Source organism: Panthera pardus, unplaced genomic scaffold (genome assembly GCF_024362965.1).
Source record: "Panthera pardus isolate Hobbes unplaced genomic scaffold, ASM2436296v1 HiC_scaffold_8, whole genome shotgun sequence".
Classification (NCBI taxonomy): domain Eukaryota; kingdom Metazoa; phylum Chordata; class Mammalia; order Carnivora; family Felidae; genus Panthera; species Panthera pardus.
This window is the reverse complement of record NW_026527013.1, coordinates 55133502-55148895: the sequence shown is the minus strand read 5'-3', so window position 1 is coordinate 55148895 and position 15394 is coordinate 55133502. Positions and strand designations below refer to the sequence as shown.

Sequence of the window (15394 nt, the reverse complement as noted above, 5' to 3'; positions counted from 1 at the left end):
TTCAACTCTTTTTTTCATTTTTGCTGTCTTATTTTTAATTTTAGGAACTTCTCCCCTCTTTTATAGCAACTTGTTCTTTCATAATTGAAATTATGGTGTTTGTTTTGAGGATCAGTACTCAGACATTTCAATTTGTACACAGTTCTTAAGATCTGAATCTTGGTACTGAATATCTGAAGAGCCAGGTAGTTGTGATTATTTTCTAAGCTTAAAATTTGAAGGTAAATTTTCCTTAAAAGAATATCAATTGCCAGTATCTTCAAATGTTGATGTTATTACATCATAAGACCCACTCCATACATTTTCAGTCTTTCACAGCACCGTAATAAAGTTACTAGGAAAACTGGACCAGCACTACTCAAAGATGTTTCATAGTGCAACCAGTTCTGACAGGAAGAGAGCCTAGATCAAGGAGTATTCTACAGAAAACAATTCTACTAAAAACATCATGGGAAAAGAGTTAAAATGGCCAAGGCATAGTAGGGGCAGCTAGGTGGCTTAGTCGGTTAAACGTCCAACTCCAGCTCAGGTCATGATCTCACAGTCTGAGTTCGAGTCCCGGGTTGGGACTCTGTGCTGACAGCTCAGAGCCTGGATCCTGCTTCAGATTCTGTTTTCCCTCTCTCTGCCTCTCCCCCATTTGCACTCTGTCTCTCTCTCTCTCAAAAATAAACAAACATTAAAAAAAAATTTTTTTTTTAATGATCAAGGCATAGTAAATGTACAAGTGTGACTCCAAATTGCCATCTAATGTGCTTTGTATAAAGGATATAAAAACTACCATCTGTGGAATGTTAAGCAGACACTTAAAATAATCAAAGCACTGTACATTTATAAATCTCACTGTTTTCTGGTTGTACCAAGAAATAAGCAAGCAAATGATTTTACCTTAAAAAAGTCATTTACGCTTTAAAAATGGGATGAAGTGGGGGATTCCTTTCCTAAAGACATTTCCAGAGCTATTAAAAACACTTACATTTACAAAATAGTTGATAAAAATATTCCTCTGGATTGTATAAGAAGGGAGACAGGGACCCCTGATAGGACTGGTTATCTGATATTAATCAGACTTGGCCTCTTTCTCTCCTGCTTCATCAGAGGCCAGACTTTCTTCATTCTTAGTTTCTCTGTTTAGTAGAAAACTATCTTTAGTTTCTTGGTTAACCATTTTCCCTTTTTCTCACCCTTTCCCTTTGTGCACTTTGTTGTGTGAAGATTTATGCATTCCTGCCCTTTCAGCTTCATTTCCACTGCAGGTTTAGCTGACAGTCTCCTGGATCTCCTGGGCTCCCCTGACTCCAGCCCTTCAGCAGAGCTGGCCTTCCTTTGGGATTGGTGCCAGGGCCTGGGTGAGCCAGACGGAGCCTTTGCAATGCTGCGCCGCCAGAGCGGCAGTGGGAGAACTGGATGGAACTGTATGGCAACTTTATATTGTCTCATGGATGCAGTAGCTTGTCCTATTTCTGTGAGGGTGTTAATTGCAGGGTTTTTTGTTTGGTTTTGGTTTTGTTTTTGGAGGGTTTTTTGCTCTTTTTATTTTCCTTTGCTTCTTACATTTGCTGTTTTATTCAAGTTCCTTTTTCTTTTAGTTCCTTTCATATGGAAGCTTTCTTCAAATGGTTAGTGAACCTTATTTTTGGTTCACATTTAAGAATGAATCACTTACAACTAAAAGCAAAAACAAAAGTGTGTATGAGTAAGGCTTGTCAACTAGTTTGGTTTGACTTTACTTTGGAGTGATTAGATAGACACCCACACATTTTGTTTGGAGGGGACCCCAGATGTCACTATCGGTAGGTTTCTTTTCTGAAGCCATTCACTTTTCTTGTCAAGAATTCTTCAGTTTTCTGTCTGAGGGGTATATGCCTTGTTGCCAATACTTTTGTTTTTGTTGTTTTAAAGCTATCGCACAAGAAAAGGGAGTTGGGAGTTTACCTTTCAATACTTTCACTTATTAATCTACCTCTTTGAAAATGGAAGACAGGACTCCTTCCTTTGCCGTGAAGATATTTTTCTTTTCTTTTTTTTTTTTTAATTTTTTTTAAATTTTTAATGTTTTTATTTATCTTTGAGACAGAGAGAGATAGAGCATGAGCAGGGGAGGGGCAGAGATAGAGGGAGACACAGAATCTGAAGCTTGCTCCAGGCTCCGAGCTGTCAGTGCAGAGCCCCACGCGGTGTTTGAACTCATGGAGTGTGAGATCACGACCTGAGCTGAAGTCGGACTCCCAACCAACTGAGCCACCCAGGTGCCCCGTGAAGATATTTTTGATGTCTCTGGGGCTGGGACCTCTTTGTTTCAACTTATCCACAAACTACACTTCTTTTTTTTTTTTTTTTTTTTTTGTAGTGAGTGAGGAGGTGGTTTGTTATGGTGGTGAGTTCCTGGCTGCACCACAGATAGTCAACTAGTCCCCTGGTTTTCAGCCTGTTTCTCAGCCCAGCTTTTTGTGGGACCTAGGCTTCTAGTACTGAGCCTTTCCAGGGTTCTGGGGTGGGAATTAGTTTGTTTCTAGCCCTTTTGTAGGCCCTGAAATTCAGCTTTGTTCATTCTGTGTTGGTTTCTTTCCTTTCCTTTCCTTTTTTCTTTTTTTTAAAGCTGGGCAAGGTTATAAAGATTTAATTGTATCCATATTTAAGTAGTCGTTACATGGTGAAGAGTGTAAAGATACACCCTATCACATAAACTGAGAGGAAAAGAAGTTTTTTAAGGTTCTAGCAAATCAGTAGTTTAACATTAGGGATACATAGGAAATCTAGTGTTATGGTGAAGACTAATTTAGGCAGCTGTTTTGTTCCATGAAGGGATGTAGAACCACCCAGAGCAATTTTTTAAGAATCCATAAATAGAGACTTCCTTCTGGCTATTCTAGTTTTTAAATATTGGTTTAAAAACTATAGCACCCCAATCACCCAAAAGTCTAGAGCTCAGACAGACCACCAGTTTATAGCCTCTGCCGTGCAGCGTTCTTCTAACACCAGTGGAATTCCAAAAGTGATCAAACTAGGATTAAAACATTCAGCAACTACCTTTTTCCTGCCCCAATACAAAGCCCTAGGAACTAAGTCATTACCTTTTAAGTAGCTAGTAGCATTTCACTGTCCATAATATAAATTTGTTTCACTGATACAGTTACTAATCAGAACCATCTTTTAGTCCATTTCTACTAAAGTTCCAGAATGAACTTGGAATATTTCTATATTCTGTTTTACGTGCTGTTGCATTTCATCCCAAATATTCCATATTCAGTCCAAACAAGACTGGTATTGGGCAATAGCAAATCTATTGAGGCAGATATTTTAGTTTTAGATCACAGGTCTGGAAGGGAAAGAAAAGCTCTTGGACTTCACTCCGTATTGGTTTTCCTCATGATTACTTATCACTCATGAAGAAAAACAATTTTACTGCTTCCAAGTGAAGAAGACTAAAAATATACTTCTTCCTCTTTTTCATGTGGGACAACAAAGTCAAGTTTGCATTTTTTTAAATAAACATAAATTACTAACAAGGTTCTGAGGTGGGAATTAGTTTCTAGCCCTTCTGTTGGCCTTGAAATTAATCAAATTTTCAAAATCAAATTAATCAAAAATTAAAATCTCAAAGTTTAAAACCAAGAAACAGGAGTGCTTGGGTGGCTCAGTCAGTTAAGTATCAGACTCTTGATTTTGGCTCAGGTCATGATCTCACGCGGTTCATGAATTTGAGCCATGCATTGGGCTCTGTGCTGACAGTGGGCAGCCTGCTTGAGATTCTCTCTCTCTTTCTCTCTCTGCCCCTCCCCTGCTCGTGCACTCTTTCTCTTTCAGAAATAAATAAACATTTAAAAAAGTTAAAAAATAAAACCAGGAAAGAAGCTAAATCCACACACCTATTTCAACCAAACAAACTAATACTGGAATATTTCCCAAATAAAAAAGTAAGCACAATTATTACATCCCATGTTTCAGAAAAGAGGCATTAAGGATCCATATCCTAGGTTTATTTACAAATAGAACGAGTAATTTGAATTCAGGAGTTCGATCTGTTTTTCAAAGAGATTGCACCTCTTAATTAAAATGCTGCTTTTCACATCTATGTAATGGATTAATTAAAGCATATCTATTTCTTAAGCAGTTGGTATCTTACTATTAAAAAAAAAAAAAAAGGTGCAGGGTCACCTGGGTGGTTCAGTCAGTTAAACGTTTGATTCTCGGTTTCAGCTCAGGTCATGATCTCATGTTTTCCTGAATTCGAGCCCCATGTCAGGTTCTGTGCTGATGGTGCAGAGTCTGCTTGGGATTCTCTCTCTCTCCCCCTCTGTTTCTGCCCTTCTCCTGTTCACACTGTCTCTGTCTCTTTCAAAATAAATAAACTTAAAAAAAAATTTTTTTAAAGGTGCAGCAGTGGGGCACCTGGGTGGCTCAGTCAGTTAAGCATCTGACTTAGGCTCAGGTCATGATCTCACATCTCATAAGTTCGAGCCCTGTGTCAGGCTCTATGCTGACAGCTCAGAACTTGGAGTCTGCTTCCGATTCTGTGTCCCTCTCTCACTCTGCCCCTCCCTGGCTCATGCTCTGTCTCTCTCTGTCTCTCTCTCTCTCTCTCAAGAATAAATAAACGTTAAAAAAAAATAATAAAAAGGTGTAGCAAATCCAGATCCAAAGTACAAAATCATCATAGTTAGCAACTGCCACTGGTTTTCCACCGAAAATAGCAAGTTCTTTTCCTGAGTCCCCCTCATAGTGGTTCCTATGGACCACAGAGGTCATGAACCTCTGAATGCTCTGTCTCTACATAGCGCTGTTGGAAGTTCTGTGAAAGGCACAGAAAGACAGAAGAAATGGCAGCACCACACCAAGTTCTCCACTCACTGAGTTGGTTTCCATTCCTTCTTCTGTTTTCTGTCTTCCTGAAGTTTGTTAGTATTTGTGATCCACTGCCCTCTTCTTGACTATCCTTTTTGTCCTTGTGGGTCTGTACATTTTTTTATCCTTTATTCATACTTAGATTTGGTAAAGGAATAGAGATGATAAATGCATGTGGAATGTATTTGCTGTATTTAATTGGAAGTCAAGAAAAGTACTTGGAATTGAAATTCTTCATAGGCGCTCCAAAAATACTCGTTCATTTATCCATTCAACAAGTAGTTAAGGGGTGCTTACAGTGTGCTGTGTACTAGGCATTGTTCTGATTTTCAAGATGAACATTCTGCTCACGTGAAGTTTCTATTCTGTTGGGAAGGAAACAAACATCTAAACAAGTAAAATGTCAAGAGAGTGATAAGTGCTATAAAGAAAAGGGAAGAGATAGAAAGTGACAATATCTAAGCACATTCAGGGAAGACTCTTAGAAGGTTAGAAGGTGACATTTAAATGGAGAGCTGAATGAAGTAAGAGTGATCCTGGTGAGTATCTGGGTGTGGGGTATATTCCAGGCAGGGAAGAGGGGGAGCATGCTTTGTACAAGTGACACTCAAACTTGCTTAAGTGAAAAAAGATTTGTTGGAAGGATATTCACAGAACTGAATCTCAGGATGTACGATCAGGCTGTATGGAACCAGGAAGCTGTCCAGTAACATCTCTTTCAAACTCCTTCTGGGGACACATGATCACTCCTCTTTGCTTTGTTCTGAGAGTCAAATTTATATCCTCTCTCCAAGGACTAGCTTTTTCTGCTTCTGTGTTCTCCAACAATTTGGGCTTATATGTGGCATCAAATCAAGCTGTTACCCTATATGATCTTATAACTTTACTTCATATCACTCTCTTCTATAAATATGGCAGATCTTTCCATTTACTTGTTTTCTTTATTTTTTTCATAAAGATATAACATTTTTTTATTTGCTTCCTAATACATACTTTATGTTCTGTGATGCTGTTTACAAGTATATTAAACTTTTTATTTTCCAACTTTGCTGGTATATAGAAATGCAAGTTTATAATTTTTTTAATTGAGCAGCCTTTCTCTTATTCTAATAATTTCGCTATATGTTCATTTGGATTTTTTTTTTCTTTCTAATCCTTATGTTTTTGTCTTGCCTTACAATCTTAGCTAGATCTCCAGTACAATGTTGAATAGAAGGAACAGGTGGCATTGCCTTGTTCCTCATCTTGAAAGGAATGCTTTCAACAATTAATTAGATATGATGTTTGTATGAACATTTTCTCTTTATCAGTCCAGGACATTCTCTTCTGTTCCCAGTTGGAGGAAAAGTTGTTATATACTCAGCAAATGTTGGATTTTATCACCTTTTTTTTTCCCCCTCTGGCACCTTAATTATCATATGATTTCTCTCTTGACTGGCTACTGTAGTGAATTAGATTGATTTGTAATTTTAAGCCCATCTTGATTCTGGGGTTAATCTCAAACATGATTTACACACACACACACACACACACACACACACACACACACACACACATTTTGGATTCAGTTTGCTAACACTGTTTAGGAATTGTCTATCATGTTCATGAGTAGGATTGACTTTTAATTTTTCTTATGTTTTGGGGGGCACCTGGGTGGCTCATTTGGTTAAGTGTCCGACTTTGGCTCAGGTCATGATCTTGCGGTTCGCGGGTTCGAGCCCCACATCAGGTGCTGTGCTGATAGTTCAGAGCCTGGAGCCTGCTTTGGATTCTGTGTCTCCCTCTCTCTGCCCCTCCCCTGCTCACAATCTCTGAACAATAAATAAATGTTAAAAATTTTTTTTTATGTTTCAGTATCAAGGTTAGCATAGCCTCATAAAGAGAATTGGGAATAAGTCCCTTCCTTTTCTACTTTTTGTAATAATTTATGTAAAATTGGAAATTTTTTGGTTCTTGAATGCTTACAGAATGCACCAGTAAAACTACTAGGGCATGGAAAGATTTTTAACTATTGTTTCAGGTTCTTTAATGGCTAAAGGACTATTCAAATTTTTTATTTGTACTTCACTCAGTTTTAATAAGTTACACCTTTTTCTAAGAATTTGTTTTGTCAAATTTTCAAGTTTATTGGCATTCTGTTCAGAATATATTTGTTTTATATTTTAACATTTGAGGCAACTCTAGTTACAGCCCTCTTTTATTCCTAGTATTATTTGTGTATCTCTTATTTTCCCTTTGATTGGTTTCACCAGAGAGCTATTTTATCTCTGATTAGTTTCTGTTTTTATTATTTTCTTCTGCTTTTTGGCCCTTATTTTGGTATTCTTTTTGTAAGTTCTTAGGATGGATCTTAGCTTATTGATTTCTTAGCCTTTCTTCTTTTCTAATACAACGATTCAGCTATCTATTATCTTCTAGGTAGAGCTCTAGCCATATCACTTCCACGCAGCCAATGGTTATCTTCCTATCATTTAGATTGATTTGCAGTTTGTAGAATTTTCTATGAAAGAAATCATACAGTATATACCCTTTCTTATCTGGCTTCTTTCATTCAGCATCATTATTTTCAGACTCATCCATGTTTTATATGTATCAGTACTTCGTTCATTTTTTATAAAAGTGTATCCATTGTATTGCAAATTTTCTTTAGCCTGAATGGATAAATACTTTTATCCTAAATGGATAGACATTTAAGCTGTTTCCCTTTTTTTTTTTTTTTTTTGCCTATTACAACTAAACATGTTACGAACATTTTTTTAAATGTTTATTTTTGAAAGCGAGAGAGACAGAGCTCAAGCAGGGGAGGGGCAGAGAGAGAGGGAGACAGAATCTGAAGTAGGTTCCAGGCTCCACACAGCCAGCACAGAACCTGATGTGGGGCTTGAACTCACAAACAACGAGATCATGACCTGAGCTGAAGTCAGACGCTTAACCGACCGAGCTACCCAGGTGCCCCTGTTATGAACATTTCTGTACAAGTGTTCATGAGAACATAGGCTTTCATTTCTCTTGTGTAAAAACTGCCCACTTGATTTCCAAAGTAGTTGTACCATTTTGTATTCCTTCAGCAGTATACAAAAGTGCTACTTGCTCTACAACCCTGCCAATACTTGGTGTGGTCAGTCTGTTTAATGTCAGGCATTCTCGTAGATGTGTACTGGTTCCTCATGGTAGTTTTAGTTTCCATTTCTCTAATGACTAATGTTGAGTATCCTTCATGTGTTTATTTGCCATGCATATATCATCTTTCATCTGTTGAAATCTTATGCCCATTTTTTTAAATTGTTTGCTTTCTTACTCAATTTTGAGAGTTCTTTGTGTATTCTGGATTACATGTCCTTAACAGGTTTCCAAATACTTTCTCCTAGTCTGTGGTTTATCTTTCATTCTCTTAACCGTGTCTTTTGAAGAACACAAATTTTTTACTTTGATGAAGTCTAATTTATCAGTTTTTTTTTTTATGAATCATACTTTGGATGTCCTACTAAAAATCTTTACCTAACACAAGATCACAAAGATTTTCCCCCTTGTTTTCTCTAGCAGTTTTATAGTTCTAAGTTTTACATTGATAATTATCTTTTTTGTAACTTTTTAAACTTAATATAATCAGAAAATCTGGTCTGTATAATAACAGTTCTTGAAATTTGTTTTACTTTGGTGTGTAACCTTCCAGGGTTTTTTCCTAAGTATTTATATTCATGTATATGTCACTATAGAAGTACATTTGATCCTTAAAGAACATGGGGGCTCGGATGGTATGCCAAACCCCGCATAGTTGAATATCCATGTATAATTTTTGACTCCCCCAAAACTTAACTTCTGATAGCCTCCTATTGACTGGAAGCCTTATCAATAACATAAAATGATTAACGCATGTTTTGTATGTTGTATGTATTATAGTCTTACAACAAAGTAAACTAGAGAAAGAATGCTATTAAGAAAGTCATAAGGAAGGGAAAATACATACACAGTATCACACTGCATTTATTGTAAAAAATCTTCATGTAAGGGTACTCATGCACTTCAAACCCATGTTTTTCAAGGGTTAAGTGTTTATAGATTTTTAAATTTAGCATAAATGGAACCACACTAGATAAGATGTTCTATAAGTTGCCTTTTTTACTTTGTCTCAAATATAATGATTGATTTTCAAAATAGTAGCATTTTATATTCCTACCAGTAGTGTACAAGAGTTCCAGTTACTCAAATCTATATAATTTTTTTTACTATCATGTAGTATTACATAAATTAGAGCTCTATTTATGTAGCCACTCCACTATAGAAGCACATTTTTGAGTTGTTTCCAGATTTTCCCAAACATAAATAGTGCTACAACGAACATCTTTGTATATGATGCCTTGTTGGGCTCACATGTTGGATGTATTTCTCTAGACCAGAAGTAGAATCACTGATTCAAAAGCTATCTGGGCAGAATGTTACCTTCCAAGTTTTTGTGGGGTTTTGTTTTTTTTGTGTTTTTTTTTTTTTTTGACAGTTAACAATCATATAGCTTTATATACAAGAAGTAGCTGGGCCACTGATAAACTCTGTTGTTAATTCAGCAAGCATTCATTGAGTACATACCATGTGACCCTTCCTTCAAGGAGTTGTCTGTTCCTTCAGACCCAGCACCCCCTTTTTATTGCAGTGTTTCTTAATGACTCTTTTACTATACCAAAGTGATACTCATAGTAAATATATCCATTAATACAGAAATAATTTCCAAAAATCAGTATAGTACAATAACTAAATTCAAGAGAAATAAAAAGAAGCAAGTTATTAAAAAGTAGTATGTATTTCATGTAAATACTTGGGCATAGCTATCATAGAAGATGTAATGGAAAATTCAGATAGTTGCACAGATGTAAGCTATGAGTTAAGGGTAGTAAAGTGAAGCTGTTTTGTAAATGAAATATACACAGTGGACTTAGAATAAAACTAGTGTTATAAGTAAGACAACTTACTGGTAGTATGGAGAGGGAAAAAGAGTTGATAAGTGGAATTGTCAAAAAGGAGAAAATGATGAAGCATGATGCCCTTGTAGATATGACATACCTTACGTAGAAGGATTGTGCCAAAATAATTTCCTATGATAAGTATGTCTTGGGGAGAATAGTAACGTTCTATCCTAGAAAACATCTCCTTTCTTGAAATCTCACTGCATTTGAGAGGTATATGTATACCTTTAGTGCCTCATACTTTTAAAAAGATTTTGGAGACTGTAGCCTTTTATTGGTCACAGAAAATGGAGGATTAGAAATGAAACCATCTTGTCTATAAACAAACAAATGAACATTTGCATAGGAGATAACATCTTATTCAGGGTGATAGGTTTAGCATTGTGCATTGGATTTCGTCAGGGAAATTTTAGTAGGAATGCTCTGTATATTCCTTTAACTTGGATTGTTTTAAGTTAGTACGTATACAAACTTCTGTGGAGTAGAAATTCATTGTTTATAACACAGTGAACTTACTATTAAAAATTTCCTTACTCTATCAGTTCCCTCCTCTTATCCTATATAAAAGTAAATATCCCTAAAACCTCTTTCTTCCTACTCTCCCCCCCCCCCCCCAGCTTTCATTTGTTTTGTCTGTTTTTGGTGATTGGCCAGCATTCACTTTATATTAGTTCTTTGCCCAGGTATTGAAACAGGTAGTTAAGTTACATGTCAAACAGAAGGCTACAGCTTGGCTTAGAGACAGGTGCTCTTGTCTAGCAGCCAGAGGATCTGAGTATTAGTTACAGCCCCACCTCTAACAGTGACCTCAGAAGCTCTTTCCTCTATGGCCTGCGGGGGAGGGCTGACACTGAGACTTGAGCCATTCCGTGGCCAGTTACTACATATAGCATCCTCATTTGCACAGACTACATGTGCTCACCTTCCTGCGAGTATGAGAGGCTACAGGGGCTAGAACTCTGACCTGTACTCATAAGCCTGGCACATATTGGGTGGGTGTAGTAAAATATTTGTTAAATGTGCCCAGTGCTATTATTGTGATTGTTATGTTGCCTTCCCTTTGAATGGTATAGTAGTTTGCAAAGACCCCATGTCTTTAAAAATGTTGGCTTGATGTACTGTGAAGTTGAAAATGCTATATGCAGAATGTGGTATTTCTGAGTTCTCCAAATCTTACCTCCACTCTTTATAGTTTTAGGACTGTTTTGAGTTGGTTAGATTCCATGGTAACATGCTCTCAGGAGCTCTCAGTTCAGGAAAGGTGGTCTTTAAGGGGAAGCTGGTGGGGCGGGGGGGGGGGGGGGTGCACATTTAGCAAAGGCAGCAACCTAGGTGAAGGGAGAACTTTGTAAAGCAAAGTACATCTTCCCTAGAAGCAATTAATCATATTATTAGACAAACTGCTTTAGCAGCTGGTGAAACGGCAGGAACATGTCAATTTTGCTTCCTTGGTTACAGGGAGTGATAGTGTACTTGACCTTCAGCAAGCAGGGTCGTAGAGAGGGCATCTTTAAACAGCTCTGTCTGGTTTTGGTGAATGGAATCTGCACTGGTGGTTTGAAAGCAAATGCCTGCGCTTCCCCAACCAACCCTTTTGGTGGGGCTCTCTGGCCTGGGAGGTTGCTGAGGAAAAATGTAAATAAAGCTGGAGGGAGCCATTGGCATGGTAAGTTTTAAGGGTCCTAAGAACAACAAGACTGCAATTTTGAAGCCTGTTCTCATTCTCTGTGTTTCTGGGGGAAGCCTCCTTGAAAAGCAGTATGTTTCATAGGTACTTGTTTTTAGAGCAGTTGGCAAAAGAACAGTGGATTTAAATGCCTGGTATGTATATGAAGGAATTCCATTTAGTGTCTGTTGCTGTGCTTATTAGCACCCAGCAAGTTATGTCTTCGTAGGAACTTGTATTTGATTATGCTGGTTAAGTTAAATAGGGCAAAAGCTGCTTCCTTGTTTGTTTTCAACAGATTGACCTGCTTATGAACAGAGAGTTGCTCTTAACACCTCATTGTTTTTATATAATGTGGGTGGGTAGTGGTTGTTGACTGTGTGGTCTTTGTTTTTGTGCCAAGAAATTTAGGGTTATAGTTCTATCTTTTTAAACATTATCAACTGGAAAATTTAAAAACTGGTTAATCAACTCTGATATGAATCAGTGAGGCTGATTTGTAATGTTCAGTTTTGAATCCTTAATTGACTTTAGTTTAAAGAAGAGCCTGGGACTTACCAGTCATCAAGATAATTTATTTTTTAGGAACACAGCACACTGGCATTGTAAGGTCCTAATCCTTTGTATGAGGTGAGCAATGAGCACTTTGAAGATCAACACTCCTGTGCACTCTGGTGCAAGTTGCAGCACAAAGAGGACTTAACTCTTTGCCCATTGACCCTTCACTACACTTACTATTTAATGGTCCTTTGAAATAAAAGGAGGGTGTGGTACATTTCAATTCAGGCTGGAGGTAAAGTGCCTTTACCCTACTTAGGCATTTACTTTGTTCATAATTTCACTGGGAATGTTGAGAAGTCAGAAGTTTGTGGTTGAGATTCGTAACATACTGGGTCTGCATGATCTGTTTTTTTCACAGGGTGTGAACTTGGTTGCCCTATTAATAACCCATGGGAATGTTGCAGCCAAAACTCAGAATAAATTATAGATTTAGAAACTCTTAATATTTGCTCCTTAGCTCAATGCTGTGGGCATTCTTTTCAACCTAAATGTCTATCTTTTAGCATGTAATCACCGTAGAAAATTTTCCTAAGAATTTATTCCTTTAAAAAGTGCTGCTACAGCAATGCTTTCTTATAATGGAATAGAGAAGGTTCTCACTCCAGGGTGAAAATGTATGAACTTTCCCATCAGCCTCATAAACCCAGGTGTGTCAGTGAAAGCCTGTACGCCTTGGTTTATGTAATAAACTGCCAGGGCAGGTGTTGTGCAGTACCTGCAGGATGTCTAATTAGCAGACAGGCATAAGAGTGGAGTAAGAGAAAAAAAGGTCTTGGCACAGTTTAGGACCAAGGACTATAAAACAGATTTCTTACTCATTCCTAAAGTTAGGAAGTGTTCATTCATTAAGCAAGCATTGTGGCCCTAAAATGAACCTAGCCTTGGGAAAAAAGGAAAAGTAGGAAGTGTTTCCTACTGCCCTCTGAGGTAGACTTAAGCAGTTACAGTAGGTGCCTTGTGGAGAGTGCTGAGATGCAGGAACTCTCGGCACCTAGAACAGAACATGTATACCAACCTGAGGCATCAGAAAAGGCTGGCCTGAGGAGCAGGGCTTTTATTAAACTCATTAGACTGTAAATATTTGTATGTTGGGGAAGCACAATTCACTTTACAAAGGATGCAAAATAGAAGAGCTGATTTTTACCCTTTTAAATGTGAGTCAAGAGACCATGCCCTGGAACACCTATGTCCAAACATACTTTCACACCTTGCTTGTGGTTTAATTGAGTCCTTTGGACTGGCAATTTTTCCTGTCAAAATGCAGGTGCTCTGGCCAGGGTGCACACACCTGGGTATTGCCAGGCATTTATATTTTTCATTCAGTATGAATTAATGATCCTGTCCTTTGCAACTTGAGCAGACTGAGGGAGTTGAAAGTAGGCTAAGGCAGAGGGCCAAGACTGATATCGGGCACTGAAAAGATAAGCAGGAAAGGATGGAAAGGAGATGCTTCCACTCATCAGAAATACATCTAATATTTTTATGTCCTGTTACCAAATTGACTTCCTACAACTGTGCTAAATGATACTCAATAATATGCTTCTGGAAAAAAAAAAGTATATTCCCCACGTTGATGTGTGTTTATAACATCAGGCTCTAAATTCACACAGCTGCAAGAATTTCTGAGCAGTCCCATCATGGCAGGACTTTGCCTTCAAGCCAGATCATATCTAAACTGCCCCTGCTGCCACTAGAACACACCTTCTCTCTAAAGGCCACGAGAGTGGGGGACCCCAAGTATTTTCCCATTAACCTGTCACTTTCAGAGTTAATCATCCCTCTAATAAATATGAGGGATATTTTGGGTTGTTCATCCAATCTGAATTTATTACTGAACTACCAGGCAACATTGCCAACATGATCTGTACCGCATCTCAGACAAATTTGTAGAGGCCTTACCCAACCTGTGCTTCTTCCACTATAGCTGTCCATCTTGCCCAACAGATGCTAGAGGGGAGAACTGCTTTTGATTGTACAACAGCATGCAGCAAGCTCTAGTGTGGCACAGGGTTAACACATAGCAGGTTCAAGTGAAGCACAGACAAGAGCTTCTTTGGCTTACTAACATAGAAACCTTCTTTGAGACCCGATGAAATACTTTTTGAATGCTGTTACTCTTTTTTTTTTTTTTTTTTTTTTAGTTTATTTATTTTGAGAGAGAGAGGATGCAAGCAGGGGAGGGGCAGAGAGAGAGGGAGAGAGAGAATCCCAAGCAGGCTCTGCACTACCAGCGCAGAACCTGATGCGGGATTCGAACCCACAAATCGTGAATGACCTGAGCCAAAACCAAGAGTTGAATGTTTAACCAACTGAGCCACCCAGGCATCCCTCTTTTTTATTATAACCATCCTAATGCATGGGAAATGATATCTTAATGTGGTTTTGATTTACATTTCCCTAATGATTAATGATGTTGAGCAATTTTCTTCGGCTTATTGGCCATTTGAATATTTTCTTTGGAGAAATGTCTGTTCAACTCTTTTGCCCATTAAATTTGGGGAGGGGGTGCCTGGGTGGCTCAGTTGGTTGAGCATCCGACTTTGGCTCAGGTCATGATCTCGCTGTCTGTGGGTTCAAGCCCCGCATCGGGCTCTGTGCCGACAGCTCAGAGCCTGGGGTTCTGTTACAGATTCTGTCTCCCCCCTCTCTTTCTCTGCCCCTCCCCCACTCATGCTCTGTCTCTGTCTGTCTCTCTCTCTCTCTCTCTCTCTCTCTCTCTCTCAAAAATAAATAAACATTTTAAAAAAATTTATAAAAAAATTTTTTTTTTGTAGGGGTACCTGGGTGGCTCAGTCAGTTAAGTGTCTAACCTCAGCTCAGGTCATGATCTCGTGGTCTGTGGGTTCGAGCCCCACATCAGGCTCTGTGCTGACAGCTCAGAGCCTGGGGCCTGCTTCGGATTCTGTGTCTCCCTCTTTCTCTGCCCCTCCCCCACTCATGCTGTCTCTCTCTCTGTCTCTCAAAAATGAATAAACATTAAAAAAATTTTTTTTTCTGTAGATGATATGAGGTAGGATTTAATACTTTTTAATAAGAACAAAAATAATTTTCTGGTCAAGGAGAGCCTCACTAGTACAGTTTATCACATGTGACATTAATGTTTACACACTATAACTCAGATTTTAGAGAAATTTTCAGGAAGTTTGTGATAGTATTAATAGCTACTAAGTGTTGAATGGAATTAATACTTAACATTCATTGTCCCTCTCATCAATCTCATAAAGTAGTAACAATATATCCATGTTAAATTTCAGGAAACTGAAGTTTAGAGGGTTTAGGTGGCTTGCTTAGGGTGATAGTACATGTTTCAGAGCCCAGCTCTGTCTGATTCCATAGCCTGTGGTACTCATATTATGTTGATTGC

At 38.1% G+C, this 15394-nt stretch overlaps 1 protein-coding gene and 1 pseudogene across 2 annotated transcripts in view; one reads left to right on the top strand and one right to left on the bottom strand.

Moving 5' to 3' along the window:
- NR2C2 (nuclear receptor subfamily 2 group C member 2) overlaps positions 1-15394 on the top strand; it is a 91844-nt gene that overhangs the window by 26344 nt on the left and 50106 nt on the right. The gene's annotated exons all lie outside the window — the stretch shown is intronic.
- LOC128775620 (non-histone chromosomal protein HMG-14-like) lies at positions 1061-1440 on the bottom strand (annotated as a pseudogene).